Source organism: Taudactylus pleione, unplaced genomic scaffold, assembly GCF_031769625.1.
Source record: "Taudactylus pleione unplaced genomic scaffold, aTauple2 ptg000040l, whole genome shotgun sequence".
NCBI lineage: Eukaryota > Metazoa > Chordata > Amphibia > Anura > Myobatrachidae > Taudactylus > Taudactylus pleione.
In genome coordinates this window covers 32,910,161-32,922,872 of record NW_028284442.1, presented here as the reverse complement: position 1 = coordinate 32,922,872, position 12,712 = coordinate 32,910,161, and the positions used below count along the sequence as shown (strand labels likewise).

At 42.8% G+C, this 12,712-nt stretch overlaps 1 protein-coding gene across 1 annotated transcript in view; it reads right to left on the bottom strand.

Annotated features, from left to right (window-relative positions):
• MTMR4 (myotubularin related protein 4) overlaps window positions 1–10,308 on the bottom strand; it is a 90,946-nt gene extending 80,638 nt beyond the window's left edge. Inside the window, exon 1 of the mRNA XM_088455299.1 lies at window positions 10,053–10,308. The gene's annotated coding sequence lies outside the window, so the exon portion shown is untranslated. The remainder of the gene's footprint in view (window positions 1–10,052) is intronic.
• Between the last annotated feature and the right edge of the window lie 2,404 nt (window positions 10,309–12,712).

Genomic DNA, 12,712 nt, shown 5'->3' with positions numbered 1-12,712 from the left:
TTTCTGAAACCAGTGATACACAGTGTAGCCTGCCTTGGAACAAGCTGGTGTTCCTGAGATGTTGCTACTGGTGACGCTGCTGTTGTTGCTGTGTAAGGCGATACATCTACCCAGTGGGCTGTCACAGTCATATAGTCTTTAGTCTGCCCTGTTCCACTTGTCCACATGTCCGTGGTTAAGTGGACATTGGGTACAACCGCCTTTTTTAGGAAACTTTTTCTGACGTCTCTGTACATTCTCGTTATCTGCTTAGTGAAGTGGAATCTAGACGGGATTTGGTACCGGGGACACACTACCTCCATCAATTGTCTAAATCCACACTGCACTAATGTCGGATACCGGATGCATGTCTAACACCATCATAGCTGTCAAGGGCCTCAGTTATCCGCTTTGCAACAGGATGACTGCTATCGTACTTCATCCTCCTCGCTAAGGACTGTTGGAGGGTCAATTGCTTAGTAAAAGAAGTAGTGATGTTCCTACTTCCTCTCTGGGATGATGAACGACTCCCAACAGCAGCGGCAGCAGTAGGCGTAGCAATGCAGGATCCTCAGGAGGAATCCCAGATAGGAGAGGAGTCAGTCATGCCAGTGACATGGCCTGCAGGACTACCTCCATTCCAGACTGAGGAGGAAATTGACGAGGAGGGAGTTGACGGTGTGGTTTGCAGGTGCTTGGATACAACAGGACAAAGGGATTTAGGTGTCCCTCGACTGCTTACAGTCTTAGCTACAGTTTCTGAACTTGGCAGTAACTTTTTATGAACGTGCTGCAGGTGACGTATAAGGGAGGATGTTCCTAGGAGGTTAACGTCCCTATCCCTACTTATTTCACCTTTACATATGGTGCATATGGCAAGACAGTTGTTGTCCGGATTTGGATAGAAATATTGCCAGACCAAAGAGGTGGAATGTTTGGTCTTCTGCCCAGGCATAACCGTGATGGGCTTTTTCATCCCACGGACAACAACGGTCTCCTCCAGAGCCTGATTTAAACAAACCACATCACCATCAGAATCCTCCTCGTCAACTTCCTCCTCAGCGCCAGCTACACCAATATCCTTATCCTGTTGTACTTCAACAGTGACATCTTCAATTTGCATATCAGCAAGTGGACTGTGGGTGCTCCTTCCAGCACTTGCAGAGGGTGTGCAAATGGTGGAAGGAGCCACCTCTTCCCGTCTTGCGTTGGGAATGTCAGGCATCGCAACCGCCACCAAACTTGGACTCTCCTTGAGGAATTGTGATATCTTCTTAGAATTAGAACGCACAGTTCTTTGCTGTGCTTTTGCCAGCTTAACTCATTTGATTTTTGTAGCGGGAGGAGGGCTTCCATCGTCATGTTAAGCTGAATCACTAGTCATGAACACAGGGAAGGACCTTAGCCGCTCCTTGCCACTCAGTGTCGTCAATGGCATATTGGCAAGTTTATGTTTCTCCTCAGACGATTTAAATTTATTTTTTAAAGGTAATTTTACTGAACTTTGGCTTTTTGGATTTTACATAACCTCTGCTATGACATTGGGCATTGGCCTTGGCAGACGATGTTGATGTCATTTCATCGTCTATGTCATGACTAGTAGCAGCAGCTTCAGCACTAGGAGGAAGTGGTTCTTCATCTTCCCCTATTTTATCCTCCATTGTTTTTATGGAGTGAATAACCCCTGTAAAAGGTTTTTTTTTTTTTTTTTTGAAGGGCAGCGTACCCCTGCACCACACAGGACAGCACCTGTAAAATTATTTGTATTATGGGCAGCGTACCCCTGCACCACACAGGACAGCACCTGTAAAATTATTTGTATTATGGGCAGCGTAGCCCTGCACCACACAGGACAGCCCCTGAAAAATTATTTGTATTATATATTTTTGGGCAGCGTAGCCCTGCACCACACAGGACAGCCCCTGTACAAAATTGAAGAAGGGCAGCAGCCTATACCACAACAAACAGGACAGCACCTGTAAAAATTATTTGTATTTTTGGACAGCAGCCCCTTGATAGGAGCACAGCACTTCTGCGCACCTACCTATGCCGATGACAGGTGTGGCTGGCTAACACGGCATGCACACAGAAAATAATTTTTTTTTAACACTGGTGGTTGGGGGTGAAGAGAGCACCCCTGAAGGACAAGCATCCCCTGAACACAGTACTACAGCCAGCCCTATGGACAGGACAACAGCCAGCCCCTATATATATGGACAACAGTAGCCAGCCTGCATCAGCAACAGCTCGCAGCTCCCTCCCTCCCTCTTCACAGTAGCCAGCCAGCCCAGTATTGTAATGTATATAACTATATAAGTAGTGTACTACTAAGTTTATTATTTTTATTTACTATCACAACAGTACAGTCGCCAACAGCTCCCAGCTCCCTCCCTCTGCCAGCCCCTATGGACAGGACAACAGCCAGCCCCTATATCAGTGTTGGCTAACCTTGACACTCCAGCTGTTGTGGAACTATATATCCCAGCATGCCCTGACACAGTTTTAGCATGCCCTAATAGCAAAACTGTAGCAGTGCATGCTGGGTTATGTAGTTCCATAACAGCTGGAGTGTCAAGGTTAGCCAACACTGCCCTATATGGACAACAGTAGCCAGCCCCTATGTATGGACAACAGTAGACAGCCAGCCCAGTATGTAGTGTATCACACAACACTAGCCAACAGCTCCCAGCTCCCTCCCTCTGCACGTACGCTCCACAGCCGGAATGAAAAATGGCAGCGATCGCGGGACTTTTTATAGAATCCAAAAACCGCGAGAATCCGACAGGGGTATGATGACGTTTTGCCTCGATTTCAGTTCCGAGCCAGGCGGGAAAACCCGAGCCTGACTCGGTTCCCGGCTCGGATCAGGGGTGCTCGGATTTTGGAAATCCCAGCCCGCTTATCCCTAGTTCAATTCAAACGCAGTGCACCTATTTTAGATGTGTTTAGCTGCATTACGTGTCTAAACGTGGTGCATTTGGGCGCGATAAGTAATGGGAGCCCAAAACAATTAAATATGGCCCCGTCTATTTAGACGGAAGATCGGGTGCGAGAGGGCGTGAAAAAAAACTGAATTCCCCCCCAAGGGGGAATTCAATTGTTTTTGGGCGCCAATAGCTCCCGTCTAAAGTGACACGAACTATTTCAACTGTTTGTGCCATCGGGTGTGAGTGTGGCAGGCGCCCATTACTTATCGCTAATTTCTGCTTGCATCTCTCACGGGGGGCAAGCAAAAAAACTGCCCAAAATACGGCCTTAACCGCATTAAGCCTGGATTTTGGGCACCTTAACTGGCACTTGCACAGGAGAAATAACTTTACGTGACTAATCCTCTGCATTTATGGCACAACATACACAATACTGATGGGCACCCACAGCACTTGCGGAACAAATAATTGAATCGCTCCCATCACTTTAGACAGGAGCTGCGACCGCAATAAACCAATAGAATTCCTCCACATGTAAGATGGATTACACAATTTTACTTTGAACAATGCAGTCTAGTGTGACAAACTCTTAAGTTTAGGACTTTGTGAGATGATCGCGTTTTTACATATAGGGACAAAATTATCAGACTTGTAAGAGTATAGTTTCTCACAACAATATAGGTATGCAAGTAAAAAAAATATAATATTACATACACATAGGGGGGGGAAATTCAATTAAGCGTGCTGCGCGATTCAATTCGCTGTGGGAACACCCTTTATGGGTGTATTTTTACTGACAATTTATAAATTTGGGATGACTTATTTTTTTTCCCTACAAGGGAAAAACATACACATTCTCCTTTATTTATATGGTGCCACAAGGGTTCCACAGCGCCTTACATGAACAAATGAGTGAACAAGAAAAGAGTGACTTACAGTACAATACAACGTAGGACAAGAACATGGTTTATAAACATTGCTGCATTAGTGATCATAACTCTTAACAAGCAGCAGGGCGTAAGCTACAAAGTGTTAGGTGCCCTTGTAGGTGGATCGGAGTAGAATATTGTATAAGTAAGAGAAGGAGAAGTACATGAGGGAAGAGGGCCCTGCTCATCAGAGCTTACATTCTACAGGGGAGGGGCAGACAGACAGGGGTGACACAGATTGGGTAGACAGAGAGGAAGTAGCATGGAGCAGCAGGTTAGGATGAGTGCTGGAAGGCTATGATGAAGTAGTGAGTCTTGAGAGCCCGTTTTAAGATTTGTAGAGAGGTGTAAAGTCTGAGAGGGAGAGAGTTCCAGAGGTAGGGAGCAGCACAGGCAAAATCTTGGAGGCGAGAATGGGACGAAGTAATCAGATGTCAGGAGAGGCAGCGTGCATTTGTTGAGCAAAGTGGTCGGGCTGGAGTGTGAAGTGAGATGAGGACAGATGTAAATGGGAGAGGAATGGGTGAGAGCTTTGTAGGTGAGTGTAAGAACCTTAAATTGGGTTCTGAAGGGTAGGGGGGGGGGGGGGGCAGTGTAGGGCCTGTAGGAAAGGGGAGGCAGATGTAGAAAGTTTGGAAAGGAAGATGAGCCGAGCAGCAGTGTTGAGGTCAGATTGGAGTGGTGATTGGCATCCCTGATTCCTACCTAAGATGAGGTTACAGTAGCCCAACCTGGAGATGACCAGTGAGTGGATGAGGGTCTTCGTAGCATCCAGGGTGAGAAAGGGTCTGATCCTATAAATGTACATATATTACGTTTCAACTATCATTTTACAAATAACTACCAGGTTTTACAAGTACAGTTCTGCATATATGGGGACAGTTTCAGATATTGCAGTACTTGTTATTTTTTCTCTTACCTCAATGGGATACAATGTTTTACTACACTAATATTATTATTATTGTGTGAGGTACCAACAGACATTACCTGGCTAACTGAATCAGCTCTAAGGAGTATGAAAATTTAGTATAAGAATTAATCAAAATAATGACAATGATTTAGTCCCTAGTTTGGCAAGTGCAAAGTTTTATATAAAAAAAACCAAACAATAAACTGCTTTTGAGTTGTTTGCATGTGGGTTAACCAGAACATTAAGGGCAGTGCTGTGGAGTCTGAAAAAATATACAGCCTCTGGCTAAAATGTAGAATTGTCATATCTGTGTTCTCATTATCGCATGTACAGGTGTGTATGATTCATTATTCCAAGGCGCTCCTGCAAATCATTGTCATGTGTCTGTGAGCACGAGCCTGAACCATTATCTCGCAGAAAATAAACACTAAAATAACAGGAGGAGAAAACTATCAAATGTTATTGAAAGCAAGAAAGAAAAACAAATGCACCAGCAATGCAGTTGTTTTTCTGTTTAGAGATCTATAACGTTCTGTTGAAAACAAAACTGTAGCTTCTTGGTGAAGTAAAGTTGAAATGCTCTGGAACTAAACTGCAAGCGTTTGATGTTCAGGGCATTGTAGAGCTGAAAATATCTTCCATTAATAATAATATTTCAACTATTGCTCAAATTATAACTCTAGGTAAACTATTTTTATGTAAGGTCATTGAGGGCAGGAAATCTGAATGCCCTTTTGATAGGTTCTGTCATCCTGTGGCATTTATCATCCACATAAGGGGGGGGGTCTAGGAATATCAGTTTATTTAATGTAGGGCACATGAAAGGTTTTTCATTAAATCACTCTCAGGAAACCAGAGGGGGGCTAGTGTAGTTTCATTAAAATGTACATCTCTTATAGTGTCCTGTGAGCAGGAAAGGCAATTACATGGAGAAGAGATTGGTAAACAATGCCTTTTGTCTATGTCTGCATATACAGTCAGGTGCATAAATATTGGGACATTGACATAATTTTCACATTTTGGCCTCTATTCACCACCACAATGGCTTAGAAATGAAACAAAGGTGTGCTTTAACTGCAGACTTTCAAATTTAATTTTGAGGGTAATTACATCCAAATCAGGTGAACGGTGTAGGAATTACAACGGTTTCTATATGTGCCTCCCACTTTTTAATGGGCCAAAAGTAATGGGACAAACTAAACAATCCTACATCTAACATTCACTTTTTAATGCTTTGTTGCAAATCCTTTGCAGGCAATTACAGCCTGAAGTCTGGAACGCATAGACATCACCAGACGCTGGATTTCATACCTGGTGATGCTCTGCCAGGCCTCTACTGCAAATGTCTTCAGTTCCTGCTTGTTCTTGGGGCATTTTCCCTTCAGTTTTGTCTTCATCAAGTGAAATGCATGCTCAATCGGATTCAGGTCAGGGGATTGACTTGGCCTTTGCTTAATATTCCAATTTTTAGCCCTAAAAAACTCTTTGATTGCTTTTGCAGTATGCTTCGGGTCATTGTCCATCTGCACTGTGAAGCGCCGTCCAATGAGTTCTGAAGCATTTGACTGAATAGGAGCATATAATATTGCCCGAAACACTTCAGAATTCATTCTGCTGCTTTTGTCAGCAGTCACATAATCAATAAATACAAGGGAACCAGTTCCATTGGCAGCCATACATGCCCACGCCATGACACTACCACCACCATGCTTCACTGATGAGGTGGTATGTTTTGGATCATGTGCAGTTCCTTTCCTTCTCCATACTCTTCTCTTCCCATCACTCTGGTACAAGTTGATCTTTGTCTCATCTGTCCATAGGATGTTGTTCCAGAACTGTAATGGCTTTTTTAGATGTTGTTTGGCAAACTCTAATCTGGTCTTCCTGTTTTTGTGGCTCACCAATGGTTTACATCTTGTACGCTCTATAATATTCACTCGTGTGAAGTCTTCTCTTGATTGTTGACTTTGACACATATACACCTACCTCCTGGAGAGTGTTCTTGATTTGGCCAACTGTTGTGAAGGGGTTTTTCTTCACCAGGGAAATAATTCTTGTCATCCACCACATTTGTTTTCCGTGGTCTTCCAGGTCTTTTGGTGTTGCTGAGCTCTCCGGTGCGTTCTTTCTTTTTAAGAATGTTCCAAACAGTTGATTTGGCCACACCTAATGTTTTTGCTATCTCTCTGATGGGTTTGTTTTGATTTTTCAGCCTAATGATGGCTTGCTTCACTGATAGTGACAGCTCTTTGGATCTCATATTTAGAGTCGACAGCAACTGATTCCAAATGCAAATGTCACACCTAGAATCAACTCCAGTCCTTTTACCTGCTTAATTGATAATGAAATAACAAGGGAATAGCCCACACCTGTCCATGAAATAGCTTTTGAGTTGATAGTCCCATTACTTTTGGCCCCTTAAAAAGTGGGAGGCACATATAGAAACCATTGTAATTCCTATACCGTTCACCTGATTTGGATGTAATTACCCTCAAATTAAATCTGAAAGTCTGCAGTTAAAGCACATCTTGTTTGTTTCATTTCAAAGCCATTGTGGTGGTGAATAGAGGCCAAAATATGAAAATTCTGTCAATGTCCCAATATTTATGCACCTGACTGTAGATGACTTAAGGATGCTTACCTGGCACGTAACATAGCTTTTTGAATATCCCCTGCTGTCTGAGCACGAGGTTTAGCTGAACATAAACAGAGATCAAATACATCACCATAGGTTATATGTTTTTTTACTAAATATTGATATTACAACCACAGCTAGGAGTTCCCAAAATCATAGACCTATACCTGAAGTCTGTACGCTGGTCTGGTGTGATTTCCCTAAGACTTATGGTTTGGGAGAAATACGGTATCTAACCAATCATTCTTACTCTCACTTTATAGCTTAAATAAAAGAGATTAATGTGAACATTCCATATCATGTCCATTACAACAGGGTGGGTTTGTTCTCTGTATGGAGAACAATAAAGTTATGTCAAAAACAAGAAGAAAACAAAATTGTAGCTTTTAATCAAATTAATAGATTTTATTTTCAATCAATTTAAGTATCCTGATGATTTACATGGTGGTGGTGGTGAATATGCCTTTTGCTACAAATTTACTACAGTAATTTTATGACTAATTTGCCATATATGAAGCAGACGGAGTCTAGTAAAATAGAGGACTCTAAATTGAAAGTTTGGCATACCAACTCCACAGACCCGGTTAAGGGTGACAATTTCAAAAGAGAAGCCTACATTCACTCCTATGAAAATGTAAATTACAGAAAGATTTTTTTTTTTTTTTTTTAAAGATGGTCATTCAATATATATATCTCCCTAAATGTTTATGAATGAGAGAAAAAAAATCAACACTGCAAATATTTGAAAATCTTCACACATTTACAGAAATATTCATATAAATAATACAGAAGTTGGAAACATGTATTCATTGCCAAAAAAAAAGTGAATGATCAAAATTTAGTACAATATCAAATGTTATGTAACTTACAAACTTTGCCATAATAAATCCCAAAATAATCTAGAGCATGTGAATTAATCTGTATTATGGCTAAATAGCCATTTCTGATGATAAATATAGGGGGGGGGGACCTGTGTGATGAGAAGAGTGACTGAAGACTGATGAGACTGGCACTCTGCTAACAAGCTGTCACCCATATTCAAAGTAAAAAATGAACAGAAGTTATCATGGTATCGAAACATAAGATTAAGATAGCAGTCAAACAGAAATCCAATACAGCCCATATTTACATGAGGAGCCAGTTGCACAAGTATCTGATCCATTAAACAGAAACCAATTGAGTTTGTTTGATATGTGTTCCTAGTGTCAGGTTACCGTGCGCTAGATCACAACCCACATAATGGGGTTCCTGTAACAACACAGTGTAATTCACACAAAAGGTGTGGCAGCCTATACAAACACATTATACATTTACTTTCAATTCTAAATTGCACTAGAAAAGTGATAGAAAACCATCAAAGCATTTCAGGAATTTAGGCCGTTTACAGAGATCCGACAGCCCCCCGGAAAAAATAATAATAATCCGTATACCCCATTAAGAAAAAAACTTCAATACAATGTGATAAACTTCATATAGAGCTTGAATATTACCTTCAACCCAAGTTACAAAGAAAATAAAAATAATCATGAGACTACACGTCTCATGATTATTATTTTTTTTGTAAATTGGGTTGAAGGTAATGAGAGACAGAAAATGGAATATTTCCAAATAAAGTGTATTTTTAATAAACATCAATAAGAGAACCCTGAGAGAGTGCATTGTTGCCAACAAAAACACAAACAATGGGCGGAATTCGATTGTATTGTCACGCCCAATCTCCCGTCTAAAGTGACAGAAGATCATGGGGCAAGATTCAATTGATTAAACTATCGCACCCAATGAAGTCAGGTTTAGCCGCGTAAAACGGCTTCACCCGACCCAAGTGCTGGGCGTGATCGCAAAAATTGCTGTTTGGACATCCAAACAGGTCACTTTCTGCACATTTCTGCTCGCAGCCCCCTGTGGGTGAGAGCTGAAATGCTGGCGCCGCCAGCTGATCACACCCGTCAACAATTGAATAGCTCCATCGGGGGCGAAGGGGGCCTGAAACAATTGAATCCCACCCAATATGTTATTTGCGCTTCCCAAAGTAGAATTGCAGAGTGGAAAGAAAGAGGGTCTCAAACTCATGGGTGGGGGTAGGTGTGGACAACGGAAAGATATGGTTGGCAACCAACAATGTTCCCGATTTAATGGAATTTTTTTTCCATTTGATATCGGGCTTGTGATGGATATCACAATGGCATGCTAGCTTACAATGGGCATCAGATGGTTAATTACCAGAAGCCATGTCCGCAGCACAGCTCCCCTGCGACTGTCCAAAAATCACTTTCTACTTCACATGCGCACTAAGTACCCATCAATGGTTACCTTGTGATGGCTACATACCATTACAGTGCTGCCACTGTTCCATCACCATCCCTAGACCTGACTAAAAGGTGATGTAGCTGCACATAAATGACACCAGTCATATACCAGGGACAAGCTGTGATATAACACACTCCCACCCAATTGATATCAGAAGCAATTGACCATTTAGCTGCTCCAGTGATATGTGATGGGGAGCAGCTCTGTGCAGCAGCACTCTGTGTAAGCAACACAACAGCTGGTGTATATACACAGATGTGCGGGTGGAACAGCTGCAGCCATCTCCCAGTCAGTGCTGAGCACACCCCACACACATGGCGGCCCCCGCCCTGCAGACATGAGATTATACAACGTGCATCCCCTACCTTATCACAGGGGGGCACTCGGCGGCCGGGGCGGTGTCTCTCTGCTATAATGGCTGTGGTGGTCCCCAGCATACTGCTCCCTGATCACTTCCTGATGCTGGAGTCGCCCTGCAATGACGTCACACGTGTCACCAGGGCCCAGCCCCGGGCTCTCTCCGTGGCCCCCGACAACGTGCAGCAGGCACCTCCCATTTAGGGGAACGCAATGACATCCCGTGCTGCTGACTGCACGTCTGGCCATACACTACAACTCCCATAGTCCTCCAGCCGCACTGTACGGGGATTCTGGGTAATCAGGTGGATTGTTGCAGCAAAATGCCACCTGATTACCCAGAATTCTTCTGCAGCGCAGCTGGAGGACCCTGGGAGTTGTAGTTTATGGATAGATGTGTATTTTTTCTTGCAGTGCTTGCATCCAAAAGAAAAGGGCGGTAACCGGATGATATGTCACCATATTGTTGTTTTTATTATTATTATTATTATTATTATTATTATTGCCACCATCTTATTATTACTAGTTGTAGTAGAATTATCATCACATTAATATTATCACCATATTATTCCGTATTGTCATTAATATTTTTACTATTGCCATATTAGCAAATCTCCCAACCATTCCAATTTTGGTGAGATAGTCCATCTTTTCAGGCACTGTCACAGCCGCCTAGCGTAGTGCATACCTTCCTGTTTTTTGGGGACTGTCCCGCTGTCCCACCTGCGGCCACAGTGTCCCGTGGTGGGGGGAAGTTGGGGGGAGCGAGTGATAATAGATGCCGTGCTATTCACAGTGCGGGGAGGATGCCCGTGAGCAGCCCAGCATCTTGCAGATGTTGGACACGCCCATTAGCGATGCAAACGGGGGCGTGCCGATATACCATGCCCCTTTATGGGTAGGCTACACCCCCTTTTCGGGAGCGTGTGCTGTAGAGTCCCGACCTGTGAAACTCAAATGTTGGGAGGTATGGTAGTGTCATACTTGCCTACACTCCCGCAAGTCATGGGAGGCTCCCGTTTTTTCGGGTAGCCCCCCGCACCCCCTGAAGTGTAGGCAGATCTCCCACATCCTGCTCACTTCCTAGTGAATCGGGCAGGATGGGGAAATTTAATGGGGAATTTGCCGGTCCGCGATGAGGGAGCGGGGCCTAATTACGTCACCAGCCCGGCCCTGCCTGGCGAACCAGCCTGCAGGAGCTGCTCCCGGAAAGCATATCTACAAAGTAGGTAAGTATGCCTAGTGTTCCGCAGGGAGAAGTAGCAGTAAATAGATGCTGGGAGACTGCCCCCGCAGATTCCAGCTCCCTGCCTCACAAATGTATGATTATCACCACTTAATTATCATATTTCTCAACTATCCCCATTTTGGCCGGTCAGACCTGCTTTATGGACACTGTCCCACGGCTCGCGGGGTGAAAAGGTTGGGAGGGAACTTTCTTTCATCGCGCATACGCTTGCCATCTAAACAGATACTGGGGGCAACCCAGGAGCTCGGAAAGCGATAAGACAGTCCCAGCAGTTTGCTCAGCCCAGTCTCATTAAATGCTCATAACTAGAAGTACAAATGTTGTTTATGATTTTCTGCAAAAGTGTTCTAAGTTTTTTTTTTAAACAAATAACTATTAAATTGTGAACACATTGGGGTCAATCCGATTAGGTGTGAATTGTGAGGTGTGAGTTACTATTTTCTCTTCAAATTCACATGGCGGATTCACTTTGCAACAATCCAATTAGCAACACGCACTGAACCAGTCTGACTGAATTTGCATTATTCCATTTGCACGTCCCTGAGGGTGAGAGATGGAAAGGAAAATCTTTATTTTAAGGTTAAAATGTCAGGCCACTGTGCTGAACCCCTTGGACACCCCTCATAATGACTGATAAGGCAATTGGAAGTTTCCAAATAGATTAATTAGTCCAATAATTACATGTCATTTATTGGAGTTAAATAAAAAAAAAAGTTTCCTCAAATTACCAGAAAATCTACTTTTTCGTTAGTCTAGGCACCTGAAATTTAATTACAATATTTTTTTTAATTGAAAAATAATTTTTTTTTAATCATCTTATTTACATTTTTCAAAGTGCCCCAAAATCACCTTTTTTTCCTCCTTTTTTTTACATTTCTCGTTTAATTAGTTTGAGATTAAATGAAAAAAGTTTGATTTTTATTTATTTTTTTCATTTTAAAAAGTAAATAAATCAGCCATTTGTCACCATTAAAAAATCTTCAGTACTTTTCTAATGCCCAGCATTCTATACGGTCCTGCTAACAAAATTATCAATTTTGGGGGGTGCAGGATGGTCTCCCCACTTTTTCATCCACTTCTCTCATTGCATTTGGTAGTCAATTTGCAAACTTTCGCTGCAAATACCGCAAATAGGCATTTTTTATTGGATTGGGGAATTCTCGGGTGCGCGCATTCGTGCGAAATCAGCGAGTTTCATGAAACAAACTCGCAATTCGCACCTAATTGGATTGACACCCTTAACCTGGGTACACACTATGCGATTGTGTACCCAACCGACGAAATGACCATACATACTGCACAATGCTGTGTACGATGGTGAGATGCGTCATTCCATGCTGCATTTAGCAACATGGTATCGTTCATTGCAGCACAGCAGATGCAACAATATGTTGAACGACCCATGGGCACGCTATCGGT